Source organism: Ips typographus, linkage group LG3, assembly GCF_016097725.1.
Source record: "Ips typographus isolate SLU linkage group LG3, UJ_Ityp_2.0, whole genome shotgun sequence".
In the NCBI taxonomy this organism is placed as follows: Eukaryota; Metazoa; Arthropoda; class Insecta; order Coleoptera; family Curculionidae; genus Ips; species Ips typographus.
Window position 1 is genome coordinate 13,963,515 of NC_138424.1, and position 11,401 is coordinate 13,974,915.

Here is an 11,401-nt window from a genome sequence, read left to right on the forward strand (position 1 = left end):
AGAAAAATTTTCCGCACTCATAGCAACCGAAATGGTAGTATTCTATGTTAGTTTTTAAATGTTCGTTAAATTCAGAGCGAGAAATAAAACTCTTAGAACAAAACTTACAATAATATTTATCTTTTTTCGAACAGTTTTGCCAGACATCATTAATATTATGATGGTCTTTTTGGTAAGTAGTGTGGATGTTTTGCTTTACACTTTCCTCACCTTTCGTACTGAATATTGATTTTGTTCTGTTGAAATCAGATTCAGCTATCCGATGGTGTCTCAGCTTGCATTTTTTTTGACGTTTACTTACATTAAAAGATGCAACGTTTAAATAAATATTCTGAATATCTGATTCACAGCTGGAATCTGATGATTGATGTGATACAACTTTTCTTCTATGAGAACTCCTTTTATGATGCTCATATTCATTCAACTCGTGAAATTCCAAAAAACATTTTTTGCATTTATATTTGGGTTCATCGTCCATATCGTGTTCAATTACATGGATCACAATTGCTAATTTGGTATCAAGTTGCAGGCAACATCTTTCACAGAAGTACTTGCAGGTTATTTGGTGCTGGTGACATTTGACTTCAAGAAGATTTCCAAACGATTCTAGACACGTCAAACATTTGTAGTAAGGTGCTTTTGCTTTATGACCAACCAACTTTGAAAATTCTGTACACCGCAATCTGTACCTAAAAAAAAAATACTATAGATTCACAACCAGCTTAAAACTGCAATTTTAAGCGGAAATATAAATTATATTGGGGGGGTAGCTGAGTAACACACAATCTTCTCTACAAAAAATGTATTTAACGGTCTTTAAACCTTCAAAAAACGCCCAACATGTTTCGAGTGCAGCAGCTTCTCATCATAAGGAGCTAGAAGAGCGCTTATATAAGCATAACGTGCATCATACAATATCAAAAGGAAGCTTACCTTACTAAACAGTATATCAGCTGGCTGTCATTTTTAACAAGGGGACAGCAAACCTGGAGTGTTGTGAAAAAAAAATATATAGTTTTTCAGGATAAAATATTTCAAAAAACCATTTAAAAATGTAATAATAGTTTTTCAAAGTAAAACATTTCAAAAAACCCATTTAAAAAAATTTTAGTTATTAATTATAGTTTTCAGGATAAATCATTTTAAAAAACCAGTTCAAAAATATTAAAAAGTTACAGTTTTTCCGGGATAAAACATTTCAAAAAACCCAAGTTTAGTAAGTTTAAAGAAAAAATGATCTGAAAAAAGGAGAAAAAGTGAGGTTAGTGAGAAAGGTCAATGTCAATCAAAGTTACCTTATTGAAGAGAAATCACCATTTTTCGTAGGACATTATCAAGATTGAAAAACTTAAAGTTAACATATCAAAAATTAAAACGACTGGTGCTGCAATTTAGTGACAGCATCTACCCCTCATAGAGGGGAAAATGCCAGGTTGGGTTAGCCTTTTGTACAGGTTCTATGAACAGACAATTATTAATGAATACTACCTGTTGCAAAGGCGGTCGAGGACGAAAAGAGTAAATTAATGCTAGTAGGCGCTGAATAGTAGATTTTACAGAAACAAAAAACATGTCAAATAAACCCTTCAAAAGTCAACCCTGATTGACAAAAGACAGTTCTCAGTGACCCAGGTTCGCGTCAGTATGTTGTCAATATAACAATATTACAAGGAAAACAAACTTATAAAGTTGGTAAACAAGTTGGCGCAATGCGAGTATACAAGAAAATTCCGAATCTATACAGGGTGTCCCACGACGAAAGACATCGATTGATATTGGAAAAAGTATAAATAGGAGAGTTTTGAAAATTTGGCAAGATACTGATGTGGGCATGCCCAATCTAACTAAAATATTTTCAAGATGGTTGCACTTCCGTTTATACCGGAAGTCGATCACAACTTTCTTATTTTAAATAGAACACCCTATATATTATTACATATTTGGATTCCTCACAAAATTCTGACCAACTTTTGTGCACAATGCCCTATGCCTATATCTAGCTGTTTTCGAAATATTTGATGTTTTTCCAAAAAAGTGACAGTTGCAACGCTCAACATCTTTTTGTACTCTGTCAAAAGCGTATTTTATTTTGCAATGAAACTTTGGGTTATTGTAAACAAAGGATCGTTTTATTAAACTGAGGGTGCGTAATCAGTCATTTGTATACAGGGTCGTCAAAAAAAAATCATAAACTTGCCACTAAAAAAAATGAAAAATCTCAAGTTTTTTAAATAGAAACTCACATTTTTTATGACGGAATCATTTTGAGCATTAATAATTACTATACGTTTCAATTTACTTGCCTATACCTAAATCCAACCCATTTCGTTTTATTTGAGAATTAACCTTTTTTTTATTAGGCTGCATGGTTGGGATTAGCTGGTACTCTAGTTGGTCATGCTTTTGGCACACGGTGATATTGGAGACCTGCAGAGCATGTTAATAACACTAGTGACTTGAGTGTTTTGACAACTGCAAATATGCCGTCGCAGTTACGTTATTCAAACCAAGATTACTTAAATCTGTTTATTATTTACGGAGAACGTGATAAAGTTGTGAGTAGAACATGTGAGGTATTTGCAGCCAAACCTCTTTTAAGTGTTGCACTAATTTAAATGAAAAATGTTACTTTAGGATCCTCTGAATTGAACTTTTGGATATGCCTGATTCTACGGAAACTTGTCTTATTGACGAAGTTGGATTTGCAACAAAATAGCCCAAAATTGCAATTTCTACATTTGTATTGTTAGGGATTGGTTTTGTCCCGTATTCTTAAAATTTTCAATTATTTGCTTGACAGCTTTGGGTGATGGCTTTGGTTTTTCTGGATAACGAGCGGCAAATACTTCACATGTTTTACTCACAACTTTATCACATTCTCCGTAAATAGTAAACAGATTTAAGTAATCTTGGTTGGAATAACGTAACCGCGACGGCATATTTGCAGTTGTCAAAACACTCAAGTCACTAGTGTTAAACATGCTCTGCAGGTCTCCAATATCACCGTGCGTCAAAAGCATGGCCAACTAGAGTACCAGCTAATCCCAACCATGCAGCCTAATAAAAAAAATGTTTATTCGCAAATAAAACGAAATGGGTTGGATTTAGGTATAGGCAAGTAAATTGAAACGTATAGTAATATTTAATGCTCAAAATGATTCCGTCATAAAAAATGTGGGTTTCTATTTAAAAAACTTGAGATTTTTCATTTTTTTTAGTGGCAAGTTTATGATTTTTTTTGTCGACCCTGTATACAAATGACTCATTACGCACCCTCAGTTTAATAAAACAATCCTGTATTTACAATAACCCAAAGTTTTATTGCAAAATAAAATACGCTTTTGACAGGGTACAAAAAGATGTTGAGCGTTGCAACTGTCACTTTTTTGGAAAAACATCAAATATTTCGAAAACAGCTATAGATAGGCATAGGGCATTGTACACAAAAGTTGGTCAGAATTTTGTGAGGAATCCAAATATGTAATAATATATAGGGTGTTCTATTTAAAATAAGAAAGTTGTGATCGACTTCCGGTATAAACGGAAGTGCAACCATCTTGAAAATATTTTAGTTAGATTGAGCATGCCGACATTAGTATCCTGCCTAATTTTCAAAACTCTCCTATTTATACTTTTTCCAATATCAATCGATGTCTTTCGTCGTGGGACACCCTGTATAATCTAGAAGATGTATGTTAATTAACAGCAAAGCAAATTAACAGTGTAAGTGCACAACAGTAGAGGAGGCGAAGAAACAAACGAAAAATACAGTCAAAAGAGTAATGAGTTGAATAAAGGAGTGGAAACATGTTTCATTTGGTCATTCAAGCAAAAAACCTCTCTGTCAGCAGAAGCCCATGTAGCATTTTCCAAGGACTCAAGCAGATCAAGTAAGTTCCCTTTTTCACAAAGGTGTAAGACTTTGAAACCCTCTTCTATGTTGAAGGGGTGATGGTGGAAACATAGGTGTCTGGAAAAAAAGGACTTTTGTTAGCTTTACAAAGATTGGGATTGTTGGTGAATCTAATGAATTCTTTGACATGTTCACTGATTCGGGTTGAGAACTTCCTACCAGTTTGATTTATATAGAGGGCCTTGCAGAACGGGTCACGACATGAGAGTTGGTACTCCTGACTGGACACCTGATTTTTCGAATTTTGGTGTATGGTCCTTGGAATTGAATAAGAAGCGTCTAGCTGAGTTTGAAAAGGTTTTTAATTTTAAGTGTGGAATAGAAAAATATTTTTTATTATCTTGTCAGTCAATTATAATTAAATTCCTGTTAATAAATTTTGTAAAGTGGTTATAATAAATTCTATGGACCAACGACGGTGGGAAATTGTTTCTAGATGCAACCGTAGCGATCCATGACAACTCAATGTTAAAATTTTCTTCTAACATGGGAATATTGAACAGACGATGGATAAATTATATTGATATAATAATTTTGAATATAAGAATAGAAAAATTCTAATTTTTACTTGAGTACAAACAGGGACAGATTCAATTATTATCATTTCTACGAAACAGCTGACATTTATGAGGATTTAAAATTAAAGGTTAAGCAGGAAACTAACTGCTGAAAATGCACTATGTCGTATTTTATTTTATTGTTAAAGCAAAACGCTATTCTCTAATGCGGGAACAAATCAGTCAGCGTGTCAGCTGTCGTCGGTCACTTTCACTGCAGCGAGATTATACCTGGATTGGTAACAATCCGAAAATGCTGCCCCCCTTGAATTTTTATTAGATACATTAAGTACCTAGCTAAATCTATAGGGATAATAGGAACTGATAAATATGAAAAATATGCGCTCAGAAAATGAAAAGCTGTTTGTGCATTTTGCTCATTCGGTTGGGGCCATTAAATCAAAAAATAGTTATTAAAATCGAAATTTTAACAACCCTTCGGTAATATGCATCTGGATGCATATACTCGTATTACCTCACTGTCAGGGATTTTGAAGAAATCAATTAGGTACTGGGAAAGCAAGTAAAAGTAAAATTACAAAACTCCTTACTGACAACAGAAAATTAATAATTTTTAAACTAATTTGTCAAATTGCATATTCATAACAGTTAAATAAATTTTAATAATTTTCCAAATTGAATGATTTGTTTTGCATGGATTGGACGGACAATAATATAGTAGGTCAAAGAACATTTTTAAGGTTTGTGAGAATGGATGTCAATTATCCTCTTTCAGTGTTATAGTATCCTAATTTTTTGCTACCTATTTTTATTAAAAGAGAGGATTATTTCCCACTTCATACTTACTTTCCAGAACATTAGCACTTTTTGAAATAATATTTTTTTACAATTTTGAGTATAAAATTAATTTTTTCTCAAGCCTCGTTTTTTTTTGCTTGCAAGTTACTGCATCCGTTCATTTATTTTTCTAGTAGTACTGTGTCTCTAATAATTACATAGAGACACTTTAATAACTCTTTCTTATTTGGTTTTCCGTTTTATGTTCACGAAAAACGAGTCTTTCAATTTTTCAAATAGATTGTCTTTGGAGGGCTTAATTAACAATCAGGAGGCAAACTCCGTAACGATGTAGGAAATAGAAAACGCATAGCAATAGACAAGAAAGAAAATGTCTTTCTACTAACTGTTGGTACTCTCTAAGCTATTTTCTATCACATTCGGCTGACACCGTCAACTGAAAACGGGAACCTATCGGTCCCAAAAACATTGACTAATTTCTAGTAATAAATCTATGGCTATTACTTGTTTCGTCGTATTCAGGGTTAATGACAAGAATGAATGGCAATAATTTGAATGATTCTACGTTTTTTACTTTCTTTCTGAGTAATTAATCGTAGGTTTCAAAGTTTGCATTACAAAATAGTCTGTTTCGTTGCCATTATTGTTGTTGGTTTTATTTATTATAGTTGTCTTTTCAGTTTTAAGTTTCTTATTTTCTTATTAGATCATTAATATTTTTCAGTTTTTTGTAAATATGATCTGATGAAAATTTTGTGGAGGAAGTAGTGTGGAATTTTAGGATGTGTTACTGGAACCCACATAGCCATTACACAACCATTAACAGAACAGCTTACACCTCAAAAACAATAACTAATAGATACATTAACACTTAAACCACTCAAAAACAAAGAAAGGGGGGTGCAAACACAATTAATTGGTCCCCAATCCAACCTTATTGACAAAATGTTTAAACTGACGGGCATAAAGGTTAAAAAACAAAACATTTCAATTTTAGAAGACGACGGAAAAGAAAGATTGAAAAATGCAACATTTCATAGCCCCAAGAGAGATAAAATCATAGCCAGACCTCATTTGGTCTTTCTATTTTGCACAACCCGAATAGTTACGTTGAGTGCCGATTTTCGCCAATCGAAACGTAGAGAGTACCATATATTACGATAGAGAAGGGTTTTCTATGATAGCAAAGAAATTTCCTTGCTATTCGTTACAGAGTTCGCCTTCAGAGATTGTGAAGAAATGACAAATCAGACTTATCTGACAATGACAAAACCTCCTTTTTAATACAGATTTGCTAATGAGGTATTACTCACTGGTTCAATTCACCCACGGGCACCACTAATATTCAGGCTGTTACAAATTCGATGCATAAATGTAGGCAAAGTTGCGCATTTTATGCTAAATAATTTGGTTAAAAAAACAAAAATTTGGTTTTAGTTTTCAGCTACGACGTTTCGTTTTTTAGATACCATCATCAACTTCGATTTTTCAAATACGACCCTAAACTTTTTAACTTTTTATTTCATTTTTTAGTAGCTACAGACTTTCCCAAACCAATGATATGTCACACTTGTCAAAAAAGTATATCTAGTGTATTACGTACTTGGTACTTTAAGTTTTTTAAATAAATTGAGCCATTGAAATTGATCTGTTGTCATAATGAGTAAAATCATCAAATTTGAAAAATCAAAGTAAAATCGGGGGACATAACAGTTTTTAGAAACTTAAATGTTTTGAATGTAACTTCAATTTAACTTAACTTCTTTGTTAAATTTGAAATATTTACCTTCCTGTGGTGGCGTAAAAGTTCAGTGGAATTTATGTGTCCATAGTGTTACTCCTAATGCGGCCTTCACAATGGACGTCAACATAAGAAAAAGTGAAATGGCAAAAGCTGGATGAAATTTTAGAAAATATAAAAGAAAATGCAGTAAAAGCTAACGAAAGTTTATTATCTAAAAAGTCAAGAGCATATATATCAAATACATAGTTTTTATGGCATGAAAGAATAAAAATACCATTGCTAATAGAAAAAAAGGTTTTAGGTCGTTATGATAATGCCCTCAGGTTGTTATGAACACTACAATCTACACCATTTCCAAGGTATTATGTATTCATAATGTACAGGGTGATTGATTGAATTTTGACCACCCCCTTAACTTCATTGATTTTGTTTTTAGCAAAAAACGTTAAATACAAAACTAGTAGATATTTAGATCTACTTTATTCTTAGATAAACAGTTATTATACAGGGTGTCCCAAATTTGAGTAACAAACCAAACTTATGTTTTTTTAATACAATGACCAACTTTTTATCCGATATTTGAATTATACGTCAAATTCTAGACCTAATTGATGTAAAATGTCTGTATCCGCATCTGTCCGCAGCAGCATCTGTTCGAGGGGTGTGACACTTCAATAATATTTGGGTCACTCACCAAATAATATTAATAATATGCAATAATCTTACTAATCTTGATAATACGACATAATCCAATAATATAGTAAATAATCTGAATAATACGAATAATACGGCATAACATGAAAAATCATAAAGCGGTGGGAATTGTTGGTTATTAAGAATAAATATAAACATTTTAAACCAACTGAAGATTGAAAAGTGTAGAAATAATTATGCAGGTATGTTTTTTTTGCTTGGTTATTATAAGGAGCTTTTTGCTCGGCTTGTGACAATAATAAACTGACAAATTTTTTTATTTTATTTATTTATTCCCTAAGTATTTTGCCAAAATGTATTTATAGTCTTTAAATTAATAATTTATGCAATTACATATTAAATTACTAGCGGGTGATTAAATAAGAAACAACATGGGCAGTATTGAGGAAATTGAAACTGATACATGTTCGAAACAAAAATGAAATAAAAAAATATGACACCCCTTGCATCTGTTACTTTAACAATGTTGCCTCGACTATGTGATTATGGGTTAATTTAGTTACTAAAATTTGGGACACCCTGTATAATAACTGTTTATATAAAGGTAAATTAGACCTAAATATCTACTAGGTTTGTATCTAACGTTTTTTGCTAAAATCTAAATTAAAGAAGTTAAAGGGGCTGCTGCGGAAACAGTTGAATATCGATACAGACATTTTACATCAGTTAGGCCTAGAATTTGACGTAGAATTCAAATATAGGATAAAAAGTTGGTCATTGTATTTAAAAAAACATAATTTTGGTTCGTTACTCAAATTTGGGACACCCTGTATAATAACTGTTTATCTAAGAATAAAGTAGACCTAAATATCTAGTAGTTTTGTATTTAACGTTTTTTGCTAAAATCAAATTTATGGAAGTTAAGAAGGTGGTCAAAATTGAATCACCCTGTACAGTGCATTTTTTGTGTGTTAAATCTTTAAGGCCATGTTAGCCCATGTTATTTTACAGGTGTAAAACTAGGCTGATGGCTATTTTGTACTCTGAAGCTTAAGTAGGTTTACCAATTCCGTCTAAAAAGTTATTAAAAACTCCCAAAAAATAATCTTTTTTTAAAAAGATTTTATCTTTCCATACTGCCTGTATGTATGGTAGGTGCTTGTTGTTTTTGATACTTGCAAGGCACGAATATTAACTTTATATTAAGAACTAAGTACAGAAGTATTTTTAAAAAATAAACAATTATAAAATGCCCTTTTGACGTTATAAATAAATATGTCACTCTACCTGCTACCTGCCCTGCCAGTATCAAAAACAACAAGCACCTACCATGCATACAGGATGTATGCAAAGATCAAATCTTCTCAAAAAAAGATGATTTTTTGTCAGTTTGTAAACACATTTTAGACCAAATTGGTAAACTTACTTAAGTTTCAGGGTACTAAAGACACACCCGTCAAGTTTTACACTTGTAGTTCCAAAACAACATGGTCTAACATGGGCGTAAAAATTTAACACAAAAAATCCTATGTTGGGCGTTAAAAAAACACACTGTATAGGTGAAACTTTTCTCAAAGATGATTCGCTGAATTTTAATCGAATTTATTCCATACTTCATGAATACACTGTATATTTGCCATCAGACATAAAGTTGGCAATCCAAATGCTGTCGCCTTGATGTTGAATGCCAAAGTCAACACCAAATTCAACTTTAAGTTTATAAATTGACCTTTTTATTTTATTTTGTTATGCATACTGATCACAGTTGTAGAAAAAGTATAGTATTCTCGAGAGTATTCTTCACACTTGTAATGACTATTACTCACTCAAAGATTTATGCAAATTTCATCTATGTGAGTAATAGCACTCATTACATGCTTCATGCTTGTTGAATAATATACTATTTTGTCCATTAGAACCCATAGTAAACAAAGTACCTAGTCTACTTTACTTGTTTACTTTCTGTTGTAGTGAACAAAATATAAGTTTATGATTATGACTATAACTAGAAGTTGGATAAACCAGGCCTTAATATTGCTTATAGAAGATGTGTTTATGGTTTAGTAATCATGTAACTACCTACCTATCCTATGATATGATTATATCTCAGTTTTTGTAAATTTGTCTCTTATTTATCTAAAAAGCTCCATAAGCTGCAGAAGAATAATTCTAGCTAATTCAAATTTGGACTAGCTAAATATGGTTTTTCTTTTTAAATATCAGGGCCAAAAACAGATAAATCTGAGACAGTTTTTTATAACAAAAAACCTCTGCATTTTGCATAATTAACATGGCAACCAATCAATAAGTAAAACTCCGACCTTAAGTCTTATCTACTTACCATTTATTGTTTAGTGACAAACCAAACTAAACAATTTTTAAAAAGGATACAGATACAGCACTTAAAGACACTAGCAGCACAGACACGCCAAACAAAATGTTTAATATCCACATGAACTAGAATGAAATTATGGTAGAAAGAGGGGGTCTTGTAAAGATTAAGCATCCACGAATTTTACGTTAATTTTAATTTTATCCAGAAAATTGAGATTAAAATCCTTAAAATGTAGGATAATTTGGTGGAAGAACCACACTTCACCTGTCAGGAAATCAGCTGTTCCGCGTTTTGTCGGTTCGATGTTGCCAAATGATCTACATAATACCTATAACCTCGAAAACTTCGGCTATTAAAAACCAAAATAATAAAATAAAACCAATATTTGTTTATTGCAAATTTAGGAAAATAATATGCATTAATAACTGACCTAGACTAACAAATGCGAAAATGATTTATCCACCAATCTTGTAAACAAAGGAAAAAGGCGGCAACTAAGCTTTAACCTCATAATTGAAGGAACATTGAATGACATCTGAAGTTGACGTACATACTGTCAAGTATCAGTTATCCTCTGTGAATTATGCGGCGTTGCCAGACGGTTTTTTTTTTTCGTTATTAATATTTAATACTTCAACTAATTTTTATTGTTTTTAATCATAAAAATTGTTTGGTAGCCTAAATATCCGATTAGTATAGGTGGCAAAGCTTGTTTTTATAAATTGTAACTAATTGTACTGCATTGTTAATTGTACAACTCATTGTGTAACAGTGTTTAAGCCTATACAAGCTATTTAAGCCTATACTTGACTACTTGACAACATTGCAGAAGGTAAATTGTTGTTCCTCCACCAAATCATTGTAAATTTTTGGATTTTTATCGGAGTTTTTTGAAGAAAATTGTGATTTTACCGCAAATTTTCTTTTTTCTCTGGACTATAGAAGCCGGGGTCTTGTGAACAATAACTAACCATGAATTTACTACGACGAGATGCTTTGTCCGCTGTTGCCATCTAAGTGATCAGTCACTTGGTGAGCATAGGTTCACCTAAGCATTTTTTTTTAATAATATTTAAAAAATAACCATTACAGCATAACCATGTTTTTGATTACTCTATGTGATCGGCCACTAGGTTAGCATAGGTTCACATATTCTCATATTCATTCTTTTTTCAAAACACTTCTACAATTTTTAAGAATGATGTAATATTTGATTTCAGACTACGCGTGCGATTTGGCAACAGCGCAGACGAACTTTCCAAATCAGCTGATCAAATTCCACAAAATGCTTGTAAAATCATGGATTTTTTGAACGATTTTGTGACAAAAATTGTGGATCGTTCGCATTTTTTCTTTTTTATCTGTACTATATAGGACGTAACCTAACCCAAAAAAAAAAAATTGACTCAAAATTCGTGGTTAGCTATTCTTCACAAGAC

At 32.1% G+C, this 11,401-nt stretch overlaps 1 long non-coding RNA gene across 4 annotated transcripts; it reads right to left on the minus strand.

Moving 5' to 3' along the window:
* Positions 1-97: 97 nt before the first annotated feature.
* On the minus strand, positions 98-10,902 carry LOC145727108 (uncharacterized). Of its 4 annotated transcripts, none has more exons than XR_014177783.1 (5): positions 7,016-9,962; positions 4,073-4,196; positions 934-3,970; positions 823-875; positions 98-689 (listed from the first exon to the last, which is right to left on the minus strand). It is a non-coding gene; the product is annotated as an uncharacterized LOC145727108 (long non-coding RNA). The 4 variants fall into 4 exon arrangements; XR_014177782.1 differs by lacking the exon at positions 98-689 and adding an exon at positions 10,019-10,902 and having other exon boundaries at positions 786-875; positions 7,016-7,123; XR_014177781.1 differs by lacking the exons at positions 98-689; positions 7,016-9,962 and adding an exon at positions 9,969-10,901 and having other exon boundaries at positions 786-875.
* Between the last annotated feature and the right edge of the window lie 499 nt (positions 10,903-11,401).